The following is a 7,936-nucleotide window of genomic DNA, read 5'->3' as shown; positions in this document are numbered from 1 at the left end:
TCAGTTTTGGTTGAACTCAACTGAGAAGCGAAACGAAAAACCAGAAAGTCCAGTTGCTTCTTGAAAAAGCACCTTTGGGACAACCGTGACCTGGATGACGGAAAATCTCCAGAGATACCTAGTGAATTCACAGGGTTGAAGTGGAGATTTGGACCCAGGTCTCTCTGGTTTTGTTCCATATCTGAACCACCATACCCTGTTAGTTCTCCTTGGGCTTGATGGTATTGTGTGTTAGAGCAGGGGCCCCCAACCTTGGCGACTTTAAGCCTGGTGGACTTCAACTCCCAGAATTCCCCAGCCAGCTGGCTGGGAATTCTGGGAGTTGAAGTCCATCAGGCTTAAAGTCGCCAAGGTTGGAGACCTCTGTGTTAGAGTTTACAGCAGAAATTCACGTCCAGAAAACACACAGATTTAGCAAGATCATTAACTTCTTTATAAACATATTAACATGAGTAAAGTTTACAACACCATTTGTAGATTCTTTCAACGTAAGGCAAGCAAAACCACCAAGCAGCAGCAGCAGCAGCTGAGAGCAGAACTCAGTTTCGGCAAGCAAGCAAGTTAGTTTCACTTTCAATTCTCAGCAAAGCACACAGAGCCAACCCACACCCAGTTTGTCAGCTCCCATTGGCTGGTCTGTTGCCATGCTTACTCACTTGCTGACTTTGTTAACCATGTCCCTGCCAGTTAATGAATATACCCTGACATTGTGGGAGTCTAGAAAAATGAGTTAATTCCATCCCAAGGTTAAACATGTCCTGGGCATCTTGTCCAAGGGAGATGCGACGAGAAGAGGCAGCAAAAATGAACTGTTGTTCTCCAGTGAATACATGTAAGTTATTTGGTTTCAAATGAGGGGCTTCCTCAGTTTCCATGTGTCCATACTGGCTGGGGAGAACCATCATACTAACTTAACAAATGCGATGATTCCCTTGGCAACCGTGGCAAGAAAAGTCGCAAAAATGGGACAAACTCACTTAACAAATAGTTTCACTTAGCGGCATAAATATTGGGCTCCCCCAGAGGGCATCTTAGGATAGAAAAGTTGGCTCAGGTTGCCCCAAAGAGTTCTCCCTTGTCTTCTGCTGCCCTCAAGTTCGCATTACAGTCAGGCTGAAGCTATTTTACAGCTAGTCCTCGAGTTACGACCACAGTGGAGTCCAACCTTTATGCCGCTGAGTGAGCTTGTCCCATCGGACGACGTTTCTTGCCACAGTTCTTAAAGTGAATCATCGCGTTGGTTAAGTTAGACGCACGGTTGTTAAGCGAATCTGCCTTCCCCACTGACTTGGCTGGTCAGAAGGTCGCGAAAGGGGATCATGTGACCCCGGGACACTGCAACGGTCATAAATAGGAACCACTGGCCAAGCAATTGAATTTGCATCACGTGACCATGGGGATGCTGCAAGCAGTCGTATGTGTGATAAAAAGTCACAAGTCACTTTTTCCAGTGCTGTTGTAACTTGGAAGGATCTTTAAATGAACTGTTGTAAGTTGAGGACTACCTGTATATTTTTCTGATCTATTTGATAGGATCAATCCAGGTAGCATTTCTCTCCTCTCCCCTTTCCTTTCCCCTTCTGCTCCTCTCCCTCCTTCTTCCCCTCCCCTCCCCTCCCTCTCTCCCTCCCACTCCTCCCCTTTCCCCTCCCTCTTCCTCTCCCCTTTCCTTCACTCTCTCTTCTCCCCTCCCCTCCCCCCCTCTCCTTTCTCTGCCTCCCTCCCTCTCCCACCCTCCCTTTCCCTTCCGCTCCTCCCCTCCTTCTTTCCCTCCCCTCCCCTCCCTCTCCCTTTCCCTCCCTCTCTCTCTCCCACCCCTCCCCTTCCCCTTCCGCTCCTCTCCCTCCTTCCCTCCCCCTCCCTCTCCCTTTCCCTCCCTCTCTCTCTCCCACTCCTCCCCTTTCCCCCTTTCCCTCCCTCTTCCTCTCCCTTTCCTTCTCTCTCTTCTCCCCTCCCCCCTCCTCCTCTCCCTTTCTCTGCCTCCTCCCTCTCCCACCCCTCCCTTTCCCCTTCCGCTCCTCCCTCCTTCTTCCCTCCCTCCCTCTCCCTTTCCCTCCCTCTCTCTCTCTCCCTCCTCCTTTCCCTTTCCTCCCTCTTCCTCTCCCTTCTTCCTCTCTCTTCTCCCCTTCCTCCGCTCCCTCTCCCTTTCTCTGCCTCCCTCCCTCTCCCACTCCTCCCCTTTCCCCTCTCCCTCTCCCTCTTCCTTTCCTTCCTCTCTCTTCCTCCCCTCCCTCCCCTCCCTCTCCCTCTCCCTTTCTCTCTCCTCCCTCCTCTCCCACTCCTCCCCTTTCCCCTCCCTCTTCCTCTCCCTTTCCTTCACTCTCTCTTCTCCCCTTCCCTCCCCTCCCTCTCTCCCTTTCTCTGCCTCCCTCCCTCTCCCACTCCTCCCCTTTCCCCTTCCGCTCCTCTCCCTCCTTTTTCCCTCCCCTCCCTCCCTCTCCCTTTCCCTCCCTCTCTCTCCCACTCCTCCCCTTTCCCCCTTTCCCCTCCCTCTTCCTCTCCCTTTCCTTCACTCTCTCTTCTCCCTTTCTCCTCCCTCCCTCTCCCTCCCTTTCTCTGCCTCCCTCCCTCTCCCACTCCTCCCTTTTCCTCTCCCTCCTCTTCTCCCTTTCCTTCACTCTCTCCTTCTCCCCCTTCCCCTCCCTCCCTCCCTCCCTTTCCTTCAACAATATGGAAGCATTTTTGCTGTTTTAAATTTCCTAATTCTAAGCTGCAGCCTTAGAATTGACTTGCGGTCTCTGCTCCGAATACTCAACCTTCCTTGTGATTAGCTGGGATCTGCTGGGTGCCGCCATCTGCTGAGGACCAGGGACTTCCAACTCTTGCTCCCAGCCTCACCCCAGTCAGCCTTGTCCAACCCTGAGAGTAATTGTTCCCGCGACGTAAAAGATGAATGGTTACACGCAGCATTCAACTACTTGGAAAGATTTGCTGTGTTTCAAATCCCTGTGCTGAATTGAATTCATTTTTTCATTTACATTTGAATTTACACTTTAAACAAGATCAAACGCAAGCTTGGCCTAACTTAACCCACCTGATGTTGGTTATGCAAATGTCCCAGGGAGTATCACCAAACCTGTAGAAGATACACAGCACTTAGCTAAAGAAACTTGTGCACCGTCCCCATAAGCGATCCATATAGAGAGAGTGAACAAGTTTCTGAGTGCAGGTTGTCCTTCGTTTACAAGGGACGGTTCAAAGTTACAACAGCACTGAAAAAACTGGTGGTATGATGGTTTTCTTCTGCTAACCAGTTGGGGAAAACAAATTCATTTAACAACCAACAACTGCAGTGATTCCCTTCATAAGTGTGGCAAGAAAGGTTATAAAATGGGGCGAAACTCATTGAACATCTCTCCCACTTAGAAACAAATGGTCCATTATGGCTGTAAGATGAGGACTACCTGTATACCGATGTTGCAGTTTATGTTGTGTGCTCCGTGGTTAACTGAACTCCTAACTAACCTCTCTGACTTCGCACCACATTCTGGATGTGGTTGGCTTTCTAATTCAATCACTCCATGGAGGGCATCTGTGGTTCAAACACAATCCTGTTCCTTGCCTTGGGCTACAAAATCTGATTGCCTTTCACCCCCCCCCCCACTTCACTCAGCCTGCCAGAAATAAGGCTCAGTTCAAATTCCCTCTTCACTCTTCAGTTCAGGGTTGAGTTGGGCTCACACAACCTTCTAAAGTTCTGTTTAGCTTTAACCCGGCTTGGTCAACATAGTTAAAACCAAAAATCCTTCCAGTCAAACCTCGCATAGTTTTCTAGTTCTTTCCTCCCGGGTTTACTATTTGCCTCCTCCTGGGATGGATATACCTATATTTGTATCTATATCTATATCTATATCTATATCATCTATATCTATATCTATATCTATATCTATATATCTATATCATCTCTATCTCTATCTCTATCTCTATCTATCTATCTATCTATCTATCATCTATCTATCTATCTATCTATCTATCTATATCTATATCTATCTATATCTATATCTATATCTATCTATATCTATATCTATATCTATATCTATCTCTATCTCTATCTCTATCTCTATATCTATATATATCTATCTATCTATATATATCTATCTATCTATATCTATCTATCTATCTATCTATATCTATCTATCTATATCTATCTATCTATCTATCTATCTATCTATCTATCTATCTATATATATATATATATATATATATATATATATATATTCAGCTTATATAGTTATATATATTATAGATCATTATAGTTGTGCTTTTCAGTTGGTATTCAACGTTTGGCAGAGCATCTCATCTGCCATCATCAGGCTTCATCAGTATAGTGTTGTCTGTGAGTCAGACTTTCACAGCCGTTTCTGTTTTAAATTTGGTGCTAGCCTACTGCTGTGCCAGAATGGCTAGCACCAAATTTAAAACAGAAACGGCTGTGAAAGTCTGACTCACAGACGAACACTGTACAGAAGCCTGATGATGGCAGATGAGATTCTGCCGAAACGTTGCTACAACTTTAAAAGCACAACTATAATGACGTGGGAAAATACCCGAACAAAGCTGAATACCATATATATAAATACCCATGAAAACTTAAGAAAATATCTACATCTATATATCTGTATCTATCTATCTATTTATCTATCTGTATTCTCAGTCTAGAAATTAAATATATATTTAAATTCTCAGTCTAGTCTATGTCCCTGGGACTTCCTGGTGATCTCCCATCCAAAGATCTACCTTTAACTTCTTTACATAAAGTTCAGGCTAACGCAACACAAATTGATTTAAATTATTGCTTAAAATGTCTCAATCTAGGAGTTATAAGTTATAAGGAGTTCCAAGGATGGATTTCAAACTTCCTCTCCCTTCCCCCCAGCCCCCGGCCTTTGAATATACAGTATTCAGAATTCAGCCAGATAATGAATCTCCTTTGGTTTATATTTATTTATTTATTTGTATCCTACCTTTATTATTTTTTACCAATAACTTCAGGAGGCAAACATATCTAACACATCTTCTTTCTCCTATTTTCCCCACGATAACAACCCCGTGATGTGGGTTGGGGTAAAAGAGAATGACTGGCTCAAGGTCACCCAGATGGAACTAGAACTCACAGTCTCCTGGTGATTGGCCCAAAGACACCAGCCGCTTTCATGCCTAATGCAGGACTAGAACTCACCATCTCCTGGTGATTGATCCAAAGTCACCTAGCCGGATTTCATGCCTAATGCAGGACTCAAACTCACCATCTCCTGGTGATTGATCCAAAGTCACCTAGCCGGATTTCATGCCTAATGCAGGACTAGAACTCACCATCTCCTGGTGATTGGCCCAAAGTCACCCAGCTGGTTTTTATGTCTAAGGCAGGACTCGAACTGACAAACACAGTCTCATTGTGATTGGCCCAAAGTCACCCCAGCTTTGATGTTCATGGCTAAAGGGGAGCTAGAACTCACACTCTCCCACTTTCTAGCTTTGGGCCTTAACCACTAGAATCAAACTGGCTCATCATGGATGCATTTCCTGCATGGGTAGTTTTACCTGGCAATTCAAAGGAAGGTTATCCACCTGTTAGAACTTTGAAGAAAGTCACCTACATAGGGAATGTCGGATCAACCTGCTTGCTTTTGGCTTGGTTTTCTGAACTGAGATTAAGTTTGTTTTTTTTAAACAAGTTTTTATTTTCAAGACAAACAATACATAAATACACATAAACACAAAACATAAAAGCATAAAAAATATCTTTTCTGAAAGTTGCTTAGTCCCGGGTTAAAACTCTTGGTACAGACACAAGTTCAGTTTCATATTCATTTTACATACCATTTCATATCTTATTAACATTTTCAATTTTCTATATAACTTCTCCTCTCCTTTAAATTTTCTTAATTTTATTTTATTTTTTTCCCCTCCTCTCAATTCATATCCTAATATTTATTATTCTTTGTCTGTTCTATTCCAGCCAATCATTTATTTTTCTTCTTTAAAAAAAAGAAGAAATACTTCTCCTGTACACTATATGGAGTATGATGCCTTTATCTTTTTCCCTTATATTTATAATACCTAATATAAAATACATAACATACATTGGGATTCTGTCTGGTTGAACTGAGATTAAGTTTAATAGAGTTGGAAGGGACCTTGTAGGTCATCTAGTCCAACCCCCTCTCCCCCACCCAAGCAGAAGACTCTGCTTACACCATTTTACCCACCTGGTCCTGCTTATTAGCTGAGTATTTGATAAACCAGGTTTAAGCAAACCATACCTTAACTCCTTTGGTGTACAGAGCTACCACAGAGACGGAGGCCTGTCTCGATTTGAACCTTTGGGAGAGTCAATGAGTTGTCCTCTACCAGTTTATTATCCATACTACCACCTCTTACAATACTAGACAACCCAGTATCAACAGTAGAGACCTTCAAATTTCTAGGTTCTATCACAAGACCTAAAACGGACACCTAACATCAAAAACGTCATCAAAAAAGCACAACAAAGACTGTTCTTCCTGTGCCAACTCAGAAAGCTCAAACTGCCCAAAGAGCTGCTGATCCAGTTCTACAGAGGAATGATTGAGTCTGTCATCTGCACCTCCATAACTGTTTGGTTCGATTCTGCAACCCAACAGGACAGACACAGACTTCAGAGGATAATTAGGACTGCCGAAAAAACAATTACTACCCACCTGCCTTCAATCAAGGACCTGTATACTGCACAAGTCAAAAAGAGGGCTGTGAAAATATTCACAAACCCCTCACATCCCGGACATAAACTGTTTCAACTCCTTCCCTCAAAACGACGCTATAGAGCACTGCACACCAGAACAACTAGACACAAGGACAGTTTTTCCCCCCCAAAAAACCATCACTTTCTTTTTTAAAAAAAACCCACCAATCGAAGGGGAGGGGGGCACAGAAGAGCAAACATAAACATCGTTTCCCCCACCCCATCGCCCTAATGAGTTCAATTACAATGTGGTAAACACATTGCCTCTACGCTTTAATTAAGCCTGCTGTCCAATTTTAACTCATTAGTAATTCATTAAGAGAACAGCCCTGAGCGAAGCTGCAAGAAGGGGGTGGGTGGGGATGGCAGAAGGGTGGGGAAGGGGTGGATGTCGGGCACCGAGGCAAGCTCCTTTGGGCCTGGGGGAGCAGGGGGGGGGAGGAGGAGAAGGGGGAGCAGAAGGGGGCTGCCCTCGGGCTACACAGGAATGTTAGCCTCCCCCCTTCCCCCACTGAAAGTTTTTGGTGGGTGTGGGAGGTCAGAGCATCCTTGGCTAGGCTCCAAGTATGACCCTCCAAGTATGTTGAATTCAAGACCCATCATCCACCTCTGGGCTGGGGCAAAGGAAACTGCGAATCCCAACCTTGGCAGAGACTTTCTTGCCGAATTGCTTCATCGAGGTAACTAACCCAAGTTTCTCCTTAAAGCTTCTTGAGGTTGTGTGAAGGCCAGCAGGTTGTGGAATGTCTTTCAAGGACCTTGGGCCTTTATCCTGGATGTGGAATATTAACAAGCTCCATAGAAAATTTGTATTAACTGTCTTCCTTCTCTCCATTCGTGAAAAGAGAGAGATAGATAGATAGATAGATAGATAGATAGAGAGAGAGATAGATAGATTAAAAGAATACTTTATTGGCCAAGTGTGATTGGACACACAAGGAATTTGTCTTGGTGTAAATGCTCTCAGTGTCCATAAAAGAAGAGATACATTCAGCAGGAGTCGAGAATCATAAAGTACAACACTTAATGATAGTCATAGGGTACAATAAGCAATCAAATCATACTAGGAAACAATCAATATAAATCATAAGGATACAAGCGACAAAGTTACAGTCATACAGTCACAAGTGGGAGGGGATGGGTGATAAGGAGTGATGAGATTAATAGTAATAGTAGTGCAGACTTTGTAATAGTTGAACAGGGTTGAGGGAGTTA

Source organism: Notechis scutatus, chromosome 2 (assembly GCF_049901735.1).
Source record: "Notechis scutatus isolate UNSWTSFEM ecotype Mainland chromosome 2, rNotScu1.2, whole genome shotgun sequence".
NCBI lineage: Eukaryota > Metazoa > Chordata > Lepidosauria > Squamata > Elapidae > Notechis > Notechis scutatus.
The sequence above is the reverse complement of the archived record's forward strand: the minus strand, read 5'-3'. Positions refer to the sequence as shown.